Here is a 24,275-nt window from a genome sequence, read left to right on the forward strand (position 1 = left end):
CCTCCACAGAGAGAGAGAATGGTAGTCTCACAAGAGGTTTTCATAGGCACCCATTCAGATGGAGACGTTTATTCTCAGTGAGGAAGGAAATCGTAGGACCTGGTATAAGAGAGATGCCATAAAGTGGCTACCAGGTACACATAAAATTGGCCTTTTTTATGCGCTAAACGCTCTCATTTTTCATATTTCTAGTGCAGTAATGCAGTTAAATTTTCATGTTTCATGTTTGCATGTTTCAGCGCTACTGTAACGCCGCTGAGTTTATACCTCGTTTCTTCGGTGTTACTTTTGCATGTCTCTGCTTTAACCCTTGCTCCTCTCCCCCTAATGTGCAGGGATACTGTTGTCTGTTACCTGTATGGATGCTGCTCAGTTCCCTGCCACCGCTGCGTAGCTGTACATGTGCTGTGATGACTTTGCTCTGCTGCATGGCCACTCGCATGTGCGGTCCCTGGCTGCCGCTTGGAAGCTAGCCTTGGCTTGGGAGGTCCTCTGCAGCTGGTGCATGGCTTCTCACGTGTGTCCAGGCTAGCAGCCGCTGCCAGGTGCCCTAAGCCACAGTTCCTGTGCTATCAGTGCTGTAATGGTTTCTGTTTGTGCTTAGGGTGCGCGCGGCCACAACTACCCTGCTTTTATCTGGGTTTGAGTGTGCACCCGTGTTGCTTCCTCAGCCTATTGCTGAGGAGCAGCTCCTATATAAACTTCCTCTTTGCTGCTGGGCGTTGGCAGAGCATTGTATTGTGTTTCTGTGTCTTGCCTTGTAAGGTATCCAGCTCCCTTTCTGTCTGCAGTATGTTCTGGGAGATCTGATACCTGTCTCACGCCTATTCTGGGGGCAGAGTACCCAGATCCACCTATCCTGGAGGCTGTATATCCAGATCTGTTTGTGTCTTGTTTACCCGCCTGTTCTGGGGGCAGTGTACCCAGATCCGCCTATCCTGGAGGCTGCATATCCAGTACCTGATCCTGTCTGAACCTGCCTGTGTTATGTTTCTGAAGTCCTATTGTGTCTGACACTCCGCACCCAGTGACTGAACTTTCCGGGCTCTTCATTTAAAGATGGAGTTCGGTGTTCTTGCTGAGCTCTTACTATTCTGTGCTCAGCCTTCCATGCGGTGCTAACCCTGTCTGGCCCAGTTCCAGTCCAGCGGAGCTAGCACCATCATGCTTGAGTTCCTTCCTAGGTCTGATGCCCGGAGCCTGACGGCTATAGTTACGAACCTGATGACCTCCGCTACCTGGTCCTGTGCCATTCGTGTCCCAGCCGATGACCTGGGCTGCTATGCCAGTGTCCCAGATGTCTTTCCGGTATTCCTGATGTCCAGCCTGTGTCTGATGTCCTTCCGGTGTCCGATGTCCTGTTTCCTGGGCTGCCATGCCAGTGTCCCAGCCGATGACCTGGGCTGCCACGCCAGTGTCCCAGATGTCCTTCCGGTGTCCGATGTCCTGATTCCTGGGCTGCCACGCCAGTGTCCCAGCCGATGACCTGGGCTGCCACGCCAGTGTCCCAGATGTCTTTCCGGTATTCCCGATGTCCTTTCCTTGTCCGATGTCCTGATTCCCTGGGCTGCCACGCCAGTGTCCCAGCCGATGACCTGGGCTGCCACGCCAGTGTCCCAGATGTCCTGCCTGTGTCCAGATGTCCTGCCTGTGTCCAGATGTCCTGCCTGTGTCCTGAGGTCCACACTGAGATGACGTCCTTCTGGGATCGGTGTCTGATGTTCTCCTGCTGAGCCTGTGCTACGCCTGAGGCCCGAAAGAGAGGCCGTCCTAGTATGCCCGTGCCAGAAGAACCTGGACTGCATCAACCCGTGATGACTCCTGCCATCGTCAGACGTCTATCTAAACCTGTGTTCCTGATGTCCTGCCTGTGTTCCTGATGTCCTGCCTGTGTTCCTGATGTCCTGCCTGTGTTCCTGATGTCCTGCCTGTGTTCCTGATGTCCTGCCTGTGATCCTGATGTCCTGCCTGTGATCCTGATGTCCTGCCTGTGATCCTGATGTCCCGCCTGTGATCCTGATGTCCTGAGGTTCACCCAGTGAAGACGTCCTTCAGGGATCGGTGTCTGATGTTCTCCTGCTGAGCCTGCGCTACGCCTGAGGCCTGAGAAATAGGCTGTCCTAGTATGCCCGTGCCAGATGACCCTGGACTGCATCAACCCGTGATCACTCCTGCCATCGTCTGACGTCTGAGTCGTGTACCCTTCCTTGACATGTGGAATCGGGATCCTGACATCATTATGTTTTGTTATGTACTGTGCTATCATTTAAGTAAACTTTGTTTCTTCATACCTGAAGTTGTGCGGTGTAGTCTAGTTCTGCATATCTACATCTTGTTCACATGCTCAGCTGCCACAGACCCTGCTCGCTGCCGTTCCCTAGTCTGGGTAGGTCCAGGTTACTCTATGTGGTCCAGTGGGTCCACATTGCGTTCCTTTTTGGGACGCTCGCCCACGTCGTCATGGTCTGGCGACGTGGAGGTGTCGGCTCGGCCACGTTTGTGGTCGCAGCCGTAACAGCTACAGTGTGCTACCTTATTTGCTTGAATGTATAGGAGTTGGCTACTCTAGGTTTAGCACCTGTTCACACTTAGTCTATGTATGGATGTGACGGTCAGTTTTTTAACCCCTTCACCCCCAAGGGTGGTTTGCACGTTAATGACCAGGCCAATTTTTACAATTCTGACCACTGTCCCTTTATGAGGTTATAACTCTGGAACGCTTCAACGGATCTTGGCGATTCTGACATTGTTTTCTCGTGACATATTGTACTTCATGATAGTGGTAAAATTTCTTCGATATAACTTGCGATTATTTGTGAAAAAAACGGATATTTGGCGAAAATATGAAAATTTCGCATTTTTCCAAATTTGAATTTTTATGCCCTTAAATCACAGACATATGTCACGCAAAATACTTAATAAGTAACATTTCCCACATGTCTACTTTACATCAGCACAATTTTGGAACCAAATTTTTTTTTTGTTAGGGAGTTATAAGGGTTAAAAGTTGACCAGAAATTTCTCATTTTTACAGCACCATTTTTTTTAGGGACCACATCTCATTTGAAGTCATTTTGAGGGGTCTATATGACAGAAAATACCCAAGTGTGACACCATTCTAAAAACTGCACCCCTCAAGGTGCTCAAAACCACATTCAATAAATTTATTAACCCTTCAGGTGTTTCACAGGAATTTTTGGAATGTTTAAATAAAAATGAACATTTAACTTTTTTTCACACAAAATTTATTTCAGCTCCAATTTGTTTTATTTTACCAAGGGTAACAGGAGAAAATGGACCCCAAAAGTTGTTGTACAATTTGTCCTGAGTACGCTGATACCCCATATGTGGGGATAAACCACTGTTTGGGCGCATGGCAGAGCTCGGAAGGAAAGGAGCGCCATTTGACTTTTCAATGCAAAATTGACTGGAATTGACATGGGACGCCATGTTGCATTTGGAGAGCCCCTGATGTGCCTAAACATTGAAACCCCACACAAGTGACATGATTTTGGAAAGTAGACCCCCTAAGGAACTTATCTAGATGTGTGGTGAGCACTTTGACCCAACAAGTGCTTCACAGAAGTTTATAATGCAGAGCCGTAAAAATAAAAAATCATATTTTTTCACAAAAATGATCTTTTCGCCCCCATTTTTTTTATTTTCCCAAGGGTAAGAAAAGAAATTAGACCATAAAAGTTGTTGTGCAATTTGTCCTGAGTACGACGGTACCCCATATGTGGGGGTAAACCACTGTTTGGGCGCATAGCAGAGCTCGGAAGGGAAGGAGCGCTATTTTACTTTTCAATGCAATATTTACTGGAATTAAGATGGGACGCCATGTTGCGTTTGGAGAGCCCCTGATGTGCCTAAACATTAAAAAGCCCCACAAGTGACACCATTTTGGAAAGTAGACCCCCTAAGGAACCTATCTCGATGTGTTTTGAGAGCTTTGAACCCCCAAGTGTTTCACTACAGTTTATAACGCAGAGCCGTGAAAATAAAAATTATTTTTTTCACAAAAATGATATTTTAGCCCCCAGCTTTGTATTTTTACAAGGGTAACATAATAAATTGGACCCCAAAAGTTATTGTCCAATTTGTCCTGAGTACGCTGATACCCCATATGTGGGGGGGAACCACTGTTTGGGCGCATGACAGAGCTCGGAAGGGATGGAGCGCCATTTGGAATGCAGACTTAAATGGATTGGTCTGCAGGCGTCACGTTGCATTTGCAGAGCCCCTGATGTACCCAAACAGTATAAAACCCCCACAAGTGACCCCAAATTGGAAACTAGACCTCCCGAGGAACTTATCTAGATGTGTTGTGAGAACTTTGAACCCCCAAGTGTTTCACTACAGTTTATAACGCAGAGCTGTGAAAATAAAAATTATTTTTTTTTTCACAAAAATGATTTTTTAGCCCCAGTTTTGTATTTTCACAAGGGTAACAGGATAAGTTGGACCCCAAAAGTTGTTGTCCAATTTGTCCTGTGTATGCTGATACCCCATATGTGGGGGTAAACCACTGTTTGGGCGCATGGCAGAGCTCAGAAGGGAAGGAGCGCCGTTTGGAATGCAGACTTAAATGGATTGGTCTGCAGGCGTCACGTTGCATTTGCAGAGCCCCTGATGTACCTAAACAGTAGAAACCCCCCACAAGTGACCCTATATTAGAAATTAGACCCCCAAAGGAACTTATCTAGATGTGTTGTGAAAACTTTGAACCCCCAAGTGTTTCACTACAGTTTACAACGCAGAGCCGTGAAAATAAAAAATCCTTTTTTTTCCCACAAAACTTATTTTTTAGCCCCCAGTTTTGTATTTTCCCAAGGGTAACAGGAGAAATTGGACCCCAAAAGATGTCCAATTTGTCCTGAGTACGCCGATACCCCATATGTTGGGGTAAACCCCTGTTTGGGCACACGGGAGAGCTCTGAAGGGAAGGAGCACTGTTTTACTTTTTCAACGCAGAATTGTCTGGAATTGAGATCGGATGCCATGTCCCGTTTGGAGAGCCCCTGATGTGCCTAAACAGTGGAAACCCCCCAATTATAACTGAAACCCTAATCCAAACACACCCCTTACCCTAATCCCAATGGTAACCCTAACCACACCCCTAACCCTGACACACCCCTAACCCTAATCCAAACCCTATTCCCAACCGTAAATGTAATCCAAACCCTAACCCTAACTTTAGCCCCAATCCTATCTGTAGCCTTAACCCTAGCCCCAACCCTAGCCCTAACCCTAGCCCTAACCCTAACCCTAGCAATAACCCTAGCAATAACCCTAGCCCTAACCCTAGCCCTAGCCCTAACCCTAGCAATAACCCTAGCCCTAACCCTAGCAATAACCCTAGCCCTAACCCTAGCCCTAACCCTAGCCCTAACCCTAGCCCTAAAACTAGCCCTAACCCTAGCAATAACCCTAGCCCTAACCCTAGCCCTAACCCTAGCAATAACCCTAGCCCTAACCCTAGCCCTAACCCTAGCCCTAACCCTAGCCCTAACCCTAACCCTAATGGGAAAATGGAAATAATTTTTTTTAATTTTTTAATTTTTCCCTAACTAAGGGGGTGATGAAGGGGGGTTTGATTTACTTTTATAGCGGGTTATTTAGCGGATTTTTATGATTGGCAGCCGTCACACACTGAAAGACGCTTTTTATTGCAAAAAATATTGTTTGCGTTACCACATTTTGAGAGCTATAATTTTTCCATATTTGAGTCCACAGAGTCATGTGAGGTCTTGTTTTTTGCAGCACGAGTTGAAGTTTTTATTGGTAACATTGTCGGGCACATGACATTTTTTGATCACTTTTTATTCCGATTTTTGTGAGGCAGAATGATCAAAAACCAGCTATTCATGAATTTCTTTTGGGGGAGGCGTTTATACCGTTCCGCGTTTGGTAAAATTGATAAAGCAGTTTTATTCTTCGGGTCAGTACGATTACAGCGATATCTCATTTATATCATTTTTTATGTTTTGGCGCTTTTATACGATAAAAGCTATTTTACAGAAAAAATAATTATTTTGGTATCGCTTTATTCTCAGGACTATAACTTTTTTATTTTTTTGCTGATGATGCTGTATAGTGGCTCGTTTTTTGCGGGACAAGATGACGTTTTCAGCGGTACCATGGTTATTTATATCTGTCTTTTTGATCGCGTGTTATTCCACTTTTTGTTCGGCAGTATGGTAATAAAGCGTTGTTTTTTGCCTCGTTTTTTTTTTTTTCTTACGGTGTTTACTGAGGGCTTAACTAGTGGGACAGTTTTATAGGTTGGGTCGTTACGGACGCGGCGATACTAAATATGTGTACTTTTATTGTTTTGTTTTTTTTATTTAGATAAAGAAATGTATTTATGGGAATAATATTTTTTTTTTCTTTATTTAGGAATTTATTTTTTATTTATTTTTTTACACATGTGGAAAATTTTTTTTTAAACTTTTTTACTTTGTCCCAGGGGGGGACATCACAGATCGGTGATCTGACAGTGTGCACAGCACTCTGTCAGATCACCGATCTCACTTAGAGTGCAGCAGGCTTACCAGCGCCTGCTCTGAGCAGGCACTCGGTAAGCCACCTCCCTCCCTGCAGGACCCGGATGCCGCGGCCATCTTGGATCCGGGACCTGCGGCGAGGAGGGAGGTAGGAGACCCTCGGAGCAACGCGATCACATCGCGTTGCTGCGGGGGTCTCAGGGAAGCCCGCAGGGAGCCCCCTCCCTGCGCGATGCTTCCCTATACTGCCGGTACACCGCGATCATGTTTGATCGCGGTGTGCCGGGGGTTAATGTGCCGGGGGCGGTCCGTGACCGCTCCTGGCACATAGTGCCGGATGTCAGCTGCGATATGCAGCTTACACCCGGCCGCGGTCGGCCGCGCTCCACCCGTGAGCGCGGCCGATCGCGTATGACGTACTATCCCGTCGGTGGTCATACGGGCCCACCCCACCTCGACAGGATAGTACGTCAGATGTCAGAAAGGGGTTAAAAAATAATACTGTATAATGACCCCCCTCCTGTATGCATGGCTCATATTCCCCCCCTGTATGCATGGCTCATATTCCCCCTCCTGTATGCATGGCTCATATTTCATCCCCCTGTATGCATGGCTCATATTTCCCCCCCTGTATGCATGGCTCATATTTCCCCCCTGTATGCATGGCTCATATTCCCCCCCCCTGTATGCATGGCTCATATTCCCCCCCTGTATGCATGGCTCATATTCCCCCCCTGTATGCATGGCTCATATTCCCCCCTGTATGCATGGCTCATATTCCCCCCCCTGTATGCATGGCTCATATTCCCCCTCCTGTATGCATGGCTCATATTTCCCCTCCTGTATGCATGGCTTATATTCCCCCTCCTGTATGCATGGCTCATATTCCCCCTCCTGTATGCATGGCTCATATTCCCCCCCTGTATGCATGGCTCATATTTCACCCCCCCTGTATGCATGGCTCATATTCCCCCCCCTGTATGCATGGCTCATATTTCCCCCTCCTGTATGCATGGCTCATATTCCCCCCTCCTGTATGCATGGCTCATATTCCCCCCTGTATGCATGGCTCATATTTTCCCCCCCTTGTATGCATGGCTCATCTCTCCACCCCACCCCCCCGCTCCCATCTTGAATGGCACGGCTTACCATCCTCCTTCATCCCCTGTCCCCCCGTCCCTCCGTCCCTCATACTTACCTGTTCCTCACCGCGCAGCCACGCCGACATCCCTCTCGCTCTGTCCCGACTCCCGGCGCAGCACCTTCTTCCTGCATGAGCGGTCATGTGATACCGCTTATTAAGGTCATGAATATGCGCATATTCATGACCTTAATGAGCGGTACAACGTGACCGCTCATTCAGGAGCGCTGCAGAAGCCGAGACCAGGCATCGCTGGAGCAGGATGAGTATCGTCTTCAAGGAGGGTGGGTGGGAGGCGGGCGGGCGGCCGGGGCGAGGGGGGGGGCGGGGCGGGGTCGGTCGGGAGATGACCCAGCTTTTATTTAAAAAAAAAAAAAACCTTGCTCAGGTGCCGCCCCCTGCATTGTCCCCGCCCTAGGCACGTGCCCTCACGTGCCTAGTGGCAAATACGGCCCTGCCTCCCACTGAATCTTATACGGTGCAGGTACGTTCGGCGAACCATTTGGTGAACTGTTCGGCAAACGGAAATCCATTAGGCGAATCCAAACCTAAAAGTTTACTCATCTCTATTAATAATGCCTTCCAAAATGTGTAAGCTGTATATGCCAAGGCACTACTACAAACCCCAAACTATTGTAAATGCAGGTTTTTGAAATATGCACTAATAAGCTGGATTGTCACGGCCCCAACTTTTTTGCTGCCCTCAAAATCTAAATGATTTTTGTTTGTTTGTTTGTTTTTGTTTTTTTTCAAATAAATGTCTAACTTTTAACTTCTGATATGTGTTCTATATTTTACTGGGAATTAAATATGACTGTAAAAAGATTTCCAAATCATTGCATTCTTGTTTTCTTTACATTTTTCATGGTGTTGAGGTTGAGGTTATAGCAGTTACTTAGACAACTTATCATGATTCTTATCACCTGAGTGTTTAGATTAAAAATAACATCTTTCTGACTTTTCATATAAAAAATATTTTTATTATATTTAAAGGGGTTGTTCTGTCTTTACATAATGCATTTTATTTTCTGCAAATTCTACATTTAAATTCTGTGCTGCTCCAGTGTTGAGGGTCCTATGGTGCCTGGCAGGCCTGTTTTTACTGAACAGCAGCAATGACATGCCGCAGCAGCCACAGCAACAGCATCTGACTACAGACCACTATCATACACACCGGTATCAATGTTGTGTCTAATGATTTTTTGTTTTGTTAGAAAAGAGGGTGTGCTTTAAAAAGACCTTTCACTTGCTCAAAAAAATTGAGTTATTAAATACCTTTTAAAAATCTCTTTGCTTCCCGACTGTGCCACTCTTTTCCATTCAATGCTACATCATTACAGATGTTCACATGTGTTCACAGTGCACTATGTGAAATCTTTGCTTGCAGTCTATTGGAGCATGACTGAGGTGACCCGCGTGTCTCAAACAGTGCCTTCCCCCTCCCACCAGTCCCATAATGGAAACACGGACAGGCCCACCTAGATGGGTTGAACAGGTCGGTCACAGTTTATTAATTTGGTAAGCTCAGAAAGGCACTTCCGTCTCATAACGGGGTCATCGCCGAAGGCCCTGTCTGTGACCGACAGGCGAGAAGGCCAATGAGCGGTTACTAAACTCTGATTTTCTTTACCATTTCCACTGTGACTTAATATCGCTTTTTTTTTGCATACATACAATTATTATGGCAGTTTTAAAGCATCATTGAATATATAAGGGAGGGAGGGTGTTACAAAAGCTTCCAGTCGTCAGCAGGGGAACTGAGGAAATTACTGACCCCGGGAACTTGCATTTAACTCCTGTAGGTATGGTTGGATGCCCCTTCTCCTTTAATTCCATTGATCAGTTGGTCATCCCAATTACTGCTCTGCCTGGGGATTGGTGGAAGGGGGGAATTGGGCACTGACCGCATTTAACTCTATTTTAGCCATAGTGGGCTCCACAGTCAGAGGCACGTTCCTTATGTAGTACCATGCCAGCCAGACTGTGGAGACCCACGTGTCTCAAACAGTGCCTTCCCCCTCCCATCAGTCCCGTAATGAAAACACGGACAGGCTTAGATGCATTGAACAGGTTGGTCACAGTTTATTAATTTGGTAAGCAGAGAAAGTCACTTACGTCTCATAATGAACTCATCGCCGAAGGCCCTGTCTGCGACCGACAGGCGAGCAAGCCAATGAGCGGTTACTAAACTCTGCCCCTCTCTACCATTTTCGCCTAAGAGGATCATGTGTATGACCTACACAGGACTCCAACCCCCACCCATCAACATTATGGCCTGTTCGACTGTGTCCTGTAAGCCGAACAGATATACACTCACCGGCCACTTTATTAGGTACACCATGCTAGTAACGGGTTGGACCCCCTTTTGCCTTCAGAACTGCCTCAATTCTTCGTGGCATAGATTCAACAAGGTGCTGGAAGCATTCCTCAGAGATTTTGGTCCATATTGACATGATGGCATCACACAGTTGCCGCAGATTTGTCGGCTGCACATCCCAAAGATGCTCCATACAAGGCAGGATGGATCCATGCTTTCATGTTGTTTACGCCAAATTCTGACCCTACCATCCGAATGTCGCAGCAGAAATCGAGACTCATCAGACCAAGCAACGTTTTTCCAATCTTCTACTGTCCAATTTCGATGAGCTTGTACAAATTGTAGCCTCAGTTTCCTGTTCTTAGCTGAAAGGAGTGGTACCCGGTGTGGTCTTCTGCTGCTGTAGCCCATCTGTCTCAAAGTTCGACGCACTGTGCGTTCAGAGATGCTCTTAGGCCTACCTTGGTTGTAACGGGTGGCGATTTGAGTCACTGTTGCCTTTCTATCAGCTCGAACCAGTCTGCCCATTCTCCTCTGACCTCTGGCATCAACAAGGCATTTCCGCCCACAGAACTGCCGCTCACTGGATTTTTTTTCTTTTTCGGACCATTCTCTGTAAACCCTAGAGATGGTTGTGCGTGAAAATCCCAGTAGATCAGCAGTTTCTGAAATACTCAGACCAGCCCTTCTGGCACCAACAACCATGCCACGTTCAAAGGCACTCAAATCACCTTTCTTCCCCATACTAATGCTCGGTTTGAACTGCAGGAGATTGTCTTGACCATGTCTACATGCCTAAATGCACTGAGTTGCCGCCATGTGATTGGCTGATTAGAAATTAAGTGTTAACAAGAAGTTGGACAGGTGTACCTAATAAAGTGGCCGGTGAGTGTATATCAAGACCAATGTCTGTGAGGTGAACTCCATCCGGTCTTAATAGTGCGGAGTTATCGTCTTCCAGCTGGTGGTGACGAACCGCAATACCACATCTTCACCTGACAAATTTCTCAATCCGTGCATTGATCTTCCGACTTGAATGCTCTATGGCTTTAGTCTCCCTTGCACTGTGCCAGATGGCTCATGGTACTATCTCCGACCACACCACTATCATATCCGGGAGGAAAAAGGTAAAACATTCAATGTCAGTTGTCATCACTATGTAGAGTTTGGTGATTTTGCATTTGCCCAAATCATTGCCACCAGCATGTAACACCAATATCACTGGCCCCTTGGCCCACCTGGAGATGTCGACTATCTCCGGGAACACATGTTGCTATTGGAGGCCTCTAATGCCTTTCCAGTTGAAAACTAATCTCGGGAAGCCGAGATTTATTCCTCCTGGTTGAATCTCGTCCCTTTTTGCTGCCGAGTAGACATATGAGTGACCTAATACCCAAACTGCGGGCTTACAGTCGCCTGTAAGAAGCAAAATGTATGAATTTCAGCAAATCGGGTCTTATATATCTGGCAAAGCATGCGGATTTCCAATGACCAATTCTCTGCACTTCGGCTTCTGATACTCCTGCCCTAGCAGCTTCAGTGGCTGTTCTGATTCGGAAAGAATGTGTCACGTATTCTTTTGTATTAGTGCCTGTTTTTGATAAGCACTGTTTGAGAATTGCATGAACTTGATACTTGGTAAGAGGGGACCCATCTGTATGTTATAGAAAAATCTGCTTGTGTGTCCTAATACCGCATATTGTTTTGCTATCTTTAGTGGGCATACTGCGCCATGTGATGAGTTAACCAGGACCCCAGTGCCCTTAACGGTGTGATCGTACTTGGATTTGATGAGTTAACCAGGGCCACCAGTCCTCGTTGATCAAACTGCCTTCCGATGCTGTCATTGACCACAGCAACAATTCACTAATCTGTGGAGCGCCAAAAATAGCAAGTGAAGGCTGCAGACATGAGGATCACTTCGTATTGCGACTTGGATATTTATGGGGATATTGAAATAATGTCATGCAATAATCTTAATGAAATGGGTCGCCAACATTCCTGACACGGTTGAAGCGTTTTCTAGCCTTTAACCCATTTACTCCAAGGGTGGTTTGCATGTTAATGACCAGGTCAATTTTTACAATTCTGACCACTGTCCCTTTATGAGGTTATTACTCTGGAACTCTTCAACGGATCCTGGTGATTCTGGCAACATTTTCTCATGACATATTGTACTTCATGACAGTGGTAAAATATCTTTGATATGACTTCCATTTATTTGTGAAAAAAACAGAAACTTGGCAAAAATTTTGAACATTTCACAATTTTCCAACTTTTAATTTTCATGTCCTTAAATCACACAAATATGTCACACAAAATACTTAATAAGTAACATTTCCCACATGTCTACTTTACATCAGCAATTTTGGAACTAAATTTGTTTTTGGTAGGGAGTTATAAGGGTTATAAGTTGACCAGCTATTTCTCATTTTTACAACACTATTTTTTTTAGGGACCACATCACATTTGAGGTCACTTTGAGGAGTCTGTATGATAGAAAAAACCCTAAAGTGACAGTATTCTAAAAACTGCACTCCTCAAGGTGCTCAAAACCACATTGAAGAAGTTTATTAACCCTTCAGGTGCTTCACAGGAATTTTTGGAATGTTTAAAAAAAAAATTAACATTTAACTTTTTAGACTTTGATGGAATGGTCTGCGGGCGTCATGTTGCGTTTGCAGAGCCACTGACATGCATAAACAATAGAAACCCCCCACTAGTGACCCCATTTTGGAAACTAGACCCCCCAAGGAACATACCTAGATTTGTTGTGATTACTTTGAACCCCCTAAAGTTTCAGTAAAGTTTATAACGCAGAGCTGTGAAAATAAAAAATAATTTTTTCCATAAAAATGATTTTTTAGCCCCGAATTTTGTATTTTCACAAGGGTACCAGGAGAAATTGGACCACAAAAGTTGTTATCCAATTTGTTCTGAGTTTGCTGATACTCCATATGTGGGAAGAATCTACTGTTTGGGCACACTTCAGGGCTCGGAAGGGAAGTAGTGACGTTTTGGAATGTAGACTTTGATGGAATGGTCTGTGGGCGTCATGTTGCGTTTACAGAGCCACTGACATGCCTAAGCAATAGAAACCCCCCACTACTGACCCCATTTTGGAAATTAGACCCCCCAAGGAACTTAAAATAAAAAATTGGAAGTCAGGCCGCACCCTAAATTAATAACGTCTCTATGGACAACAGGGTGCCCGTCCACACCAGGGGATCCATCCCAGTATAAAGTCCAAATGCAAAAGAAGAAACGGAGAGCACCACAGCAATTGTGACAGAACAGCTTACGTGTTTATTCTGCCATCTGCAACGTTTCGGTCCTGAGACCTTTATCAAGCATAGTGAAAAGACCATATAACCACCATTATATACCATCTGACCCAACCCATGAATTAACTAGTAACCAATGGGGTATCCATGTGCAATTAGAAAAAACGACATTAAATATAACAGACATATACACAGTAAAAAACAATAACCAATAACCAGCCCTCTGTATATACTAACTACTAACATAGTTCAACCTACTCTGATCGTTCTCTACTATTGAATTGCGCCCATAAATCCACATAAACATCCCCAGAGTCCATGGTGTAAACAACACCAATCGCACCAATCAGAGCATAGCATCAGTGATTGCCATAGCAGCATGGGAGTGTTCATAGCGGTAACAGAGATCCAAAGGGAAGAAGAAATAAGTACAAGTCCTTCCCTGGTGGTAAATATTTCCTCACTAACCCTCTCAGATTCACAGGTTAAGGTGCTCTCTAAAGGTCTCTCTTTTTGCCCCACTAGTGGGGCGAATTGGTTTAATATCGACAATGACCTGTATCTTTTTTTCAGACGTTTGAAATTGGCTGTATTCTTTTCAGGAAAAGAGGGGTCTGTGGCCTTGACTCCCCATACACACCTCTCTCTAGACATGTTTGGTCCCCACAATAAAAGTGATTTTGTGCCTCCAGTACAGGATCCGGTTGTGGAGACGTTTTGTAAATTGGTAAAAACAGATATAGCTAGATTGAAAAGTGAGAGGAGGAGATTAAATTCAAATCTGACACATGCTGAGTAAAAAGAGATTGGTAACTTGAAGAACAACAAGTCCATCACCATCAAGGCGGCCGACAAAGGCGGTGCCTTGGTGGTGATGGATACTGCTCAATATATGGATGAGATAAGGTCACAACTCTCTGATACAGAGGTCTATGAGAGGCTGCTGGTGAACCCAACCCAGAGGTTCAAATTGGAACTAGACTTGTTAATCGAGGAAGCGCTAAATAGCGGCTTAATTGATGATAAATTGGCCAAATATTTGGTGGTTGAGTATCCGGTGGTTCCCGTCCTGTACACCCTGCCAAAGATCCATAAGGACCTTCAGAGACCCCCTGGCCGTCCGATTGTGTCGGGCAGGGGTTCTCTCTGTGGTAAAGTAGCAATCTTTTTGGATCATCTATTGAGGAAATTTGCGGTTGCTGCACCATCCTATGTAAAGGATACGAGTGATTTTATTGGGTCCTTGGAGGGTGTACGGGTCGAGGAGTCCACTTGGCTGGTGTCATTTGATGTTACATCCTTGTACACGTCCATTGAGCACGTCAGGGGGTTGTCTGCTGTCGGTGTGGCGCTGCCCGGCTCCAACATGGCTCCTGAGTGTGCACGATTCGCCCTGGAGCTGCTGGAGTTCATCCTGGGGAGGAATTTTTTCCTCTTCGGTGATGACTACTTCCTGCAGCGCCGCGGGACAGCCATGGGGTCCAACGTGGCCCCCACTTATGCTAACATCTACATGGCTGTCCTGGAGGGCGAACACGTGTACACTTCACCATTCTGGGGTCATGTTAGGGGCTGGCGGCGCTACATTGACAACATCTTCTTGATTTGGGACAGTGACTATGGTGAGTTGACACAATTCCATTCATTTTTGAATAACATCTACCCTGGGTTGGGGTTCACCATGGAGTGCTCTCAGTCCAAAATGCAATTTTTGGATACATGTGTCTATAAGAATGATGGATTTCTACAAACTGGTTTGTTTGTCAAACAGACAGACAGAAACAATATCCTACATTTCTCTAGTGAGCACCCACGAAAAATGGTAGAATCTCTTCCTTGGAGCCAGCTTCTGAGAGTCAGGAGGATTGTCTCAAGCGACTCTATTGTAGATATGAGGCTTAATGAAATGTGCCAAAAATTTCTCATGAGAGGATACCCTGAGAAGGATGTAAATAAATTCAAAATAAAAGCACTCGCTAAAGATAGAGCTGAACTCCTGACTCCTAGAGTGGCTACTGAGGTTAAAAAGAGGATACCACTTGTGACAACATACAATGGTTCGAGTGGTTTGATTTCGGATATAATTCGGAGACATTGGTCAATATTAGCAAGGGGGCACACTAGTGTGAGTGAATTTCAGCTGCCCCCATTGTTCTCGTATAGGAGGAATAAAAATCTGAAGGATGAGTTGGTTACATCGGATGTTGGCAGCTCAAGGAGGGACCTACAAACTACTTTGAGCCGTCCGAGCCTGGGTAATTTTCCCTGTCTCGGATGTGCGTGCTGTAATAACCTGATTAAAGGGGCAGTGTTTTGTCATCCCCATACGGGGAAAGAATATATGATACGGAAACGCTATACGTGCAAAAGTAGTTTTGTGGTCTATATCCTGAGCTGCCCGTGGTCTCTACTATGTAGGGGAGACCACGATGGAAGTTAAAGCGAGGATTTCAAAACATAAAAGTACTATAAGAACAAAGCTCGTTGACCTTCCAGTTCCTAGGCATTTTCATGAAATGGGACATTCGGTCACTCAACTCAGATATCGCGTTATTGATGATGTACCTATATTAAGACAGGGTGGTGATCGTAACCCTAACTTTAGCCCCAACCCTAACTTTAGCCCTAGCCCTAATGGGAAAATGGAAATAAATACATTTTCTTATTTTACTATTTTTCCCTAACTAAAGGGGTGATAAAGGGGGGTTAGGTTTACTATTTATAGCAGGTTTTTATGTTTGGCAGCTGTCACACATTAAACGACTTTTTATTGCAAAAAATAGTTTTTGCATCACCACATTTTGATAGCTATAATTTTTCCATATTTTGGCCCACAGAGTCATGTGAGGTCTTGTTCTTTGCTGGACAAGTTGACATTTTTATTGATACCATTTTCGGGCACATGACATTTTTTGATCGCTTTTTATTCCAATTTTTGTGAGGCAGAATTAACAAAAAACAGCAATTCATGAATTTCTCTGAGGGGGCGTTTATACCGTTCCGCGTGTGGTAAAATTGATAAAGCAGTTTTATTCTTCGGGTCAGTACAATGACAGCGATACCTCATTTATTTTTTTTATGTTTTGGCGCTTTTATACAATAAAAACTGTTTTATATAAAAAATAATTATTTTTGCTTTATTACTGAGAGCTTTTAACTTTTTTTATTTTGGAGCGGTATGGGGGCTTGTTTTTTGTGAGACAAGATGACGTTTTCAGCAGTACCACGTTTATTTATATATTTTTGATTGCGTGTCATTCCACTTTTTGTTCAGTGGTATGATGATAAAGCATGTTTTTTTTTGCCTTTTTTTAATGGTGTTCACTAAAGGGGTTAACTAGTGAGACAGTTTTATAGGTCGGGTCGTTACGGACGTGGAGATGCTAAATATGCGTAATTTTATAGTTTAGATTTTTTTATTCAAATAATTATTTATTGATGGACTAACTATTGATTTTTTTATTCTTATTTTTTATTATTTTTTTAAAATATTTTTAAATATTTTTACAATTATTTAAAAAAAATTTTTTTTATTTATTCTTACTTTTACACTGTGTCCCGCTATAGGACACTCATTTTGTGCAGGCTGATCGCTTCTATAGCATGCAGATCTGCATGCAATAGAAGCTGTCAGCACTGCAACCCCTGCACACTGACCTTAAAGACTTCCAGACATGCACTGCACATGACAGGAAGTCTCTCATCTCTGTTAACTCGGATGTCGTCATGACGACATCGGGTAACCATGGGAGTGATCGGGACCCCGATTCATGCCGCAGTGTCTCCGATCCAAAGGCAGAGGGACTGTCAGCCCCTCTGCCAGCTCCGGAACACTGCGATCATGTTTGGGCAATGGAATGGTGGGTGAATTGGCCAGAGGCCCCGGGAGATTGGGATGGGTCTCCTTGGCTGGCAGCCAATGATGGAGCACGTGACTGTTGGCATCTGTTGTGTGCTCGAGCCTCAGTGACTCCAGGTGGAGGAACTCAGGCTCATGTGCCTGAGCCTGCCTATCGGGACTCTGAGGTGCGCTGGACCATTTGGATATGAATGGGGAACACCATTCAGAGGACTGAGATCTGTGGCGGCTCCTATGTGAGCTGTGTCTGCAGTGGTAATGGGAGGAATGTCTGTTAGAGGGACAGTGGGAATGATGGCAGGAATTATCAGAGGAGCATGGGGAGAACCTGCGGTGTCTATGCCTGGTTCTGTTGCAGCTACGGGGTGTCTTGGGGGCATTTAAATAAGCAATAAGGGGTGGGTTATGGGCCATAACTGGTAACTTTGTGCTGCTTAACATGAGGGGTGGTATAACGTTACCATATCTATATATATAAGAGGCATCGTGATTACTTGCTAATCCCGCCCCCTGCACAGTAGCTCCGCCACCCACCACATCACCACACACAATCCCACCCCCATCACATCACCACACAATCCCGTCCCCACATCAACACACATAATCCCGCCCCCACATCACCACACAATCCCGCCCCCCACATCACCACACACAATCCCGCCCCCCTCCACATCACCACACACAATCCCGCCCCCCCACCACATCACCACACAATCCCACCCCCACCACATCACCACACAATCCCGTCCCCACATCAACACACATAATCCCACCCCCACCACATCACCACACAATCCCGCCCCCACATCACCACACACAATCCCGCCCCCCTCCACATCACCACACACAATCCCGCCCCCCACCACACAATCCCACCCCCACATCACCACACAATCCCGCCCCCCACCACATTACCACACACAATCCCGCCCCCACCACACAATCCCACCCACCACATCACCACACATAATTTCGCCCCCACCACATTAGCACAGATAATCCCGCCCCCCCACCACATCACCACACATAATCCCGCCTCCTCACCACATCACCACACATAATCCCGCCTCCACCACATCACCACACATAATCCCGCCCCCACCACATTACCACAGATAATACTGCCCCCACCACATTACCACACATAATCCCGCCCCCCACCACATTACCACATATAATCCCGCCCCCACCACATTACCACACATAATCCTGCCCACCACCACATCACCACACATAATCCCGCCCACCACCACATCACCACACATAATACCGCCCCCCCACCACATGACCACACATAATCCCGCCCCCCAACACATCACCACACATAATCCCGCCCCAACACATCACCTCACATAATCCCGCCCCCAACACATTACCACACATAATCCCGTCCCCCAACAATTCATCACACATAATCTTACCCCAACACATCACCACACATAATCCCACCCCCACCACATCACCACCCATAATCCCACCCCCACCACATTACCACACATAATCCCGCCCCCACCACATCACCACACATAATCCCGCCCCCACCACATCACCACACATAATCCCGCCCCCCACCACATAATCCCACCCCCCACCACACATAATCCCACCCCCACCACATTACCACACATAATCCCGCCCCACCACATAATCCCACCCCCCACCACATCACAATCTGCACCACATCACCACACAATCCCGCCCCCACACCACATCACCACACATAATCCCGCCCCCCATTACCACACATAATCCCACCCCCAACACATCACCACACATAATCCCACGCCCCAACACATCACCACACATAATCCCGCCCCCCCAACACATCACCACACATAATCTTACCCCCTAACACATGACCACACATAATCCCGCCCCCACCACATCACCACACATAATCCAGCCCCCCACCACATCACCACACATAATCCCGCCCCCCACCACATCACCACACATAATCCCGCATCCCAACACATCACCACACATAATCCCGCCCCCACCACATCACCACACATAATCCCGCCCCCCACCACATTATCACATAATCCCACCCCCCCACCACATCACCACACATAATCCCACCCCCCACCACATTACCACACATAATCCCGCCCCCCACCACATAATCCCACCCCCCACATCACAATCTGCACCACATCACCACACACAATCCCGCCCCCCCACCACATCACCACACATAATCCTGCCCCCAACACATCACCACACATAATCCCGACCCCAACACATCACCACACATAATCATACCCCCCAACACATCAACACACTTAATCCCGCCCCCACCACATCACCACACATAATCCCGCCCCCCACCACATCACCACACATAATCCCGCCCCCCACCACATCACCACGCATAATCCCGCACCCCACCACATCACCACACATAATCCCGCCCCCACCACATCACCACACATAATCCCACCCCCCACCACATTACCACACATAATCCCGCCCCCCACCACATAATCCCACCCCCCACCACATCACAATCTGCACCACATCACCACATCACCACACAGTATCCTGCCCCCCCACATTACCACACATAATCCCACCCCCACCACATCACACTCGCTAATCCCGTCCCCTGAACAGTAGCCCTGCCCTCACCACACATAATCCCGCCCCTCACCCCATTACCACACAATCCTGCCCCCACCAATTACCACACACAATCCCGCCCCCCCACATTACCACACGAGGCTCCGTCCTCACACATTACCACACGAGGCTGCGTCCCCACACATTACCACACGAGGCTCAAATGTACTATTAGTATTATTCAGATTTTTAATGATTATTATTATTAACTTCATTTTAAGTTAATTTACCACCTGTGTAAGTGCTATTGAATTTTGTCATTATTTATTTTAGTTTAATCACCAGCAGCGTTAATTAGATAGCAATAAGAGTGCCGAGCGTTAGCTGGCTGGAAACAGCTAGTTCAATATTATGGGTGGTGTATGAGGGTGGGGGTTAATGTACATCCTTTATTAGCTATTTGGAAAGTTATAGGGGGTGTTGTGGGTGCATGAATAGTGCTTAATGCAATTACACTTGTATGGGTAGGGCATGCTTTGTGTAGCTCTAGGGTGCTCTGATCGGTCGGGTTGGACGATCGGCACGCTGTGCAGCTGCTTTGGGGATCTCAGCCCGGTCTCCATATGCAGGTAGTGTGGCTGTGCCTGCAGGAGGAATGTTAGAGACCTGGCCTGGGCTGACCCGGAATCAGCTTAGAGGGGACCGGAAGTGATTGGGTGAAGTGTGCAGAGCCTGGCCGTGGTGTGTCGGAAGCCAGGTGGAGACAGCAGGAGCCTGGGCCCAGAGCGCCATGGCCTGCACCCGGGAGCCATGCAGACGTGGAGCCCAGAATGCAGCTCCGTCTCTGACCTGGAACCACTTTGAAGGGCGGGGGCATCGTGCGGACCCCCCCACCCCGCCAGAGGAACAGCACCTGGAGTTCAGGCTGATGATGGGGGCCCGGACGGTGGCCCAGGTGAGGAGCAAGGCACCGGACATGGACTTATCTTGGCCAGCGATTGGGACCATTGTGTGGAGGAGGTGCATGGGGCCAGGGTACGCAAGGGACCCCACGTAGGCCACCGGGGCAGCACGGCTGAGGGTGAGATCAAGGGGGTCGGTTGCGTACAGTGCCCTGGGGAAGGAAGACGGACGAAAGCACGGACAGGGGGTCAGGAGAGGTCACAGGGAGGTGAGCACCGGGGCCGGTAATAAAGGCTTGAAGCCAGTGCTCATCTTCCTGTGCTGCTTTCTGCCACAGGGCCTCCACCAGGGCTGCAGGAGGTTCCTCCAGGACAAAAGCTTCTAGGGTCAGCCCCTTCCCCTTTAATTCCATTGGTCAGTTGGGCATCCCAATTAGTGCATTGCCTGGGAGTGGTGGAAGGGGGGAATTGGGCACTGACCGCATTTAACTCTATTTTAGCCATAGTGGGCTCCACAGTCAGAGGCACGTTCCTTACGCAGCACCGTGCCTGCCATTCTTTCCAGTTCTCTCTGTGGGGCTGTGCTTTCACTCCTCCCTCCTAGTTAGGCAGGGTCTGAGACTGAGAGACTGCTAAATTAGCTGCCAAGATGTTATTGGAAGAATCTGGAGGGATGAAAGCGGACGCCCCAGAAAATACTGTGATGAAACACCAAGAAAGAAGAGATTTCACATAGTGCATTAATGAAGAAAAATGAATGTGATTATCTCTGCAATGCAGTGTAAAACGGAATATAGCAGCAGAATCATCAGTGCATAGTGCATGAGTCTAGGAGTCCCACTAACAATTTGAACAGAATGTGAGGCCCTCCTTTATGGCTAATACAGGGTGGTGTATCGTAGTCCCTCTTCCTTGTAATTTTCTTCTTGCATTGTCCACAATGGCTTTATGACTTTCAGAGTTCCTTCTTCATAAATTTAACAGGATGTGTCTGACCAAGTCACACACACCACTTGGCCAGATAAGGTAGTAAATGTTAAAATACATGTACTGGAGGCTACAAGTGGGTGTACTTTTATTTCCACTTCTACCATGTCATCTACATTGGTCATAGGAAACTATGGTAAGCAATAGCCCGGCTATTAAGGCTATGTTCACACATTGTGTTTTTGCTGCATTTTTTTTCAGGAGTTTTATGCAAATTAAAAGCTACTTTTCACAATACCAGCACAAGGAATGAGATTTCCCAAATCTCATGCACACTATAGCTTTTTTTCCTAACCTAACTAGAAAACTGCTGTGTTTTTGAAACAAGCAGCATGTCAATTTTTTGATCATTGAAATCAATGAGAAAGTGCAAAAATGTAGCAAAAATGCTACAAGTTGTTTTCTGGTGATAAAACACTCATTGCATGGGAATAACAGCACACAACTTAATAAGTGACACAACCCTGAAATCTGTGTTTTAACTCCTTACTCATGCTGTCCTCTGATTACATAGCAAAAACATGCTGACAGATTCCCTTTGAAAATGCTGAGATGCATGCATGATGTTTACAATTACTGTGACAAGATACTGTATATATATTTTTAAAGGGGTTGTTCCGAGTGTTAAACATTTTAACAAAGACTCAGAAAGAGTTTAAAAAAAATAATAGAAGCAAAGTCTGTAAGAAGTTTGTATGTTCTCCCCGTGTTTGCGTGGGTTTCCTCCGGGCACTCCGGTTTCCTCCCACCCTTCAAAGACATACTGATAGGGAATTTAGATTGTGAGCCCCATTGGGGACAGTGATGATGATTTATGTAAAGCGCTGCGGAATATGATAGTGCCATATAAGCACAGCATAATAACCAAATGACAGTCACCTCACCAATCTCCTGCCTCCTCTCACTTTCCGACACTGCATTGCCCTAGTGGGTTTCTACTTTCTTCTGCGGTCAGTTATTGGCTATAGTAGAACAGCAGGACCTTAGTGAAGTAATGCTTTTATTATATTTTAATAGCTTCTGAGCCTGTTGTAAAAGATGCTTTACCCAACTGGATTTTAGTCTTTTAAATTGACAGCCTATTCATAATTTGAATGTAAAAACTTGAGATGCGTTAGAAAATATAAATGTTTTCCAAATACCAAAAGGATTACTGCTCCTTAAAACATGATAGTCCAGAACTGCAGAATAATATAAAGGTCAGGATTAATACATCTCTATGGTGTGCTGTAGCTTGAATAATATCTTCCTTTTTAACTCTGAACCTAATTTTGACACTAATACAATATATGAAAAATGTTTCAAACTTTCAGCATTTGTTAAATCTGAATATAAGACATTATGTGTAAAGCGTAACTGGATGATACATCCCTTTATAGCTGCTATTGATTATTTACACTTCTATAGTAATAATATTCTTCATGCCAAGTCAGGCAACAACTGCTCACAGAATATCAACAAGACGAGTGGATGAAATTTACACCAAAATGAAGCTCGTTTGCTAATCTGATGTTATGAGACGACCTCTTAATAAGCCACGAGAAGTGTTGGTATCAATTACCCCACAATAATGGCATCCCGCAAACTTCCAAGCACCTACACAGTTAGTATAGTGTTAATGCTCTGTGATTAGGTAACATTCTGCCTGTATATTCAGATTATAATCCCTGAAGTCAGAATCCTATGTATAAAGCTAAAGAACAAACCCCGCATACCCAAAAGTAGAAGAATAAGCTGTACAGCATACTTGCCAAGTGATGCTTCCCAGGCGTAGTGCAGATTCTATGTAGTCAGCACATACTGACGGCCAAAGCTCCTAGTTTAATAGGATGAAATTCTTTGGTCTCAGGTTAAGTCCTAGGAGAGATTTTCCATCCAGAAAATTCACTATCATTTCAAACTGTAAGTAGTAAATCCACTGACACAACAAAATGGTTATCTTCTGTGAGCCCTCCATATATTTGTCAGAATCAGCACTATGAGTCCTGCAATAACTGATCTCCCCTCCTTATTCTTCTCCTTCCTGTGGGTCTTAGATCCAGGCAATGGAATATTTGGGTAGTTCTAAACTATACATTGTTGCCCTCTAGTGGTCACTCTTAATAGTACCAGCAATTTCAGGCAATGGAAATCTCATGAAAATCCAGTATTTAAAGGGGTTTTCCCCACAAACAAAGTACATCTTAATCACTAGATCTTGGAATAATAATAATTTCCACAATTCGATGTGTTTTAAATAAAATGTTCCTGTGCTGAGATAATCTTATAAGTGTGCCCCTTCTGTGTACTGTGTAATTGCTGTGTCTGACAGTACAGGAATATTTTCTGATCATACCACAGCTCCTGGGAGGAAGCAAAAAATATTCAAACATTACAGCATGGGATCATAAATAAATATTTCTTGAAGTAAAACTTTTTTTTAAACAGACAAGGAAATTCTTTATCTCACAAATAGAAGCAATCCCATGTTGTGCTATGTGTATACTCTCTTTTGCTTCCTTCCCTGCCCGGGCAATTTTGAGAACAAGAGTAACAGCAGTGACTGAAGCGAGCTAGTGATATGCTAATGACATGCAAAGGATGACGTGGAAACAGTTTGCAAAACATCTCAGTTTATTCAGTATCCAGTATAAGCATCACATGCAGAAATACACGCAGTTACATGACTTGGCTGCTATCATTCACATTTTGAATGGTTGACTGAGGAATGTTCTGCC

At 45.6% G+C, this 24,275-nt stretch overlaps 1 long non-coding RNA gene across 1 annotated transcript in view; it reads right to left on the reverse strand.

The window, feature by feature from the left end:
• LOC143781084 (uncharacterized) overlaps nt 1-23,510 on the reverse strand; it is a 114,277-nt gene extending 90,767 nt beyond the window's left edge. The window contains exon 1 of the long non-coding RNA XR_013216538.1: nt 23,306-23,510. This is a non-coding gene — a long non-coding RNA (uncharacterized LOC143781084). The remainder of the gene's footprint in view (nt 1-23,305) is intronic.
• Between the last annotated feature and the right edge of the window lie 765 nt (nt 23,511-24,275).

This window comes from Ranitomeya variabilis, chromosome 6 (genome assembly GCF_051348905.1).
Source record: "Ranitomeya variabilis isolate aRanVar5 chromosome 6, aRanVar5.hap1, whole genome shotgun sequence".
NCBI classification, from domain to species: domain Eukaryota; kingdom Metazoa; phylum Chordata; class Amphibia; order Anura; family Dendrobatidae; genus Ranitomeya; species Ranitomeya variabilis.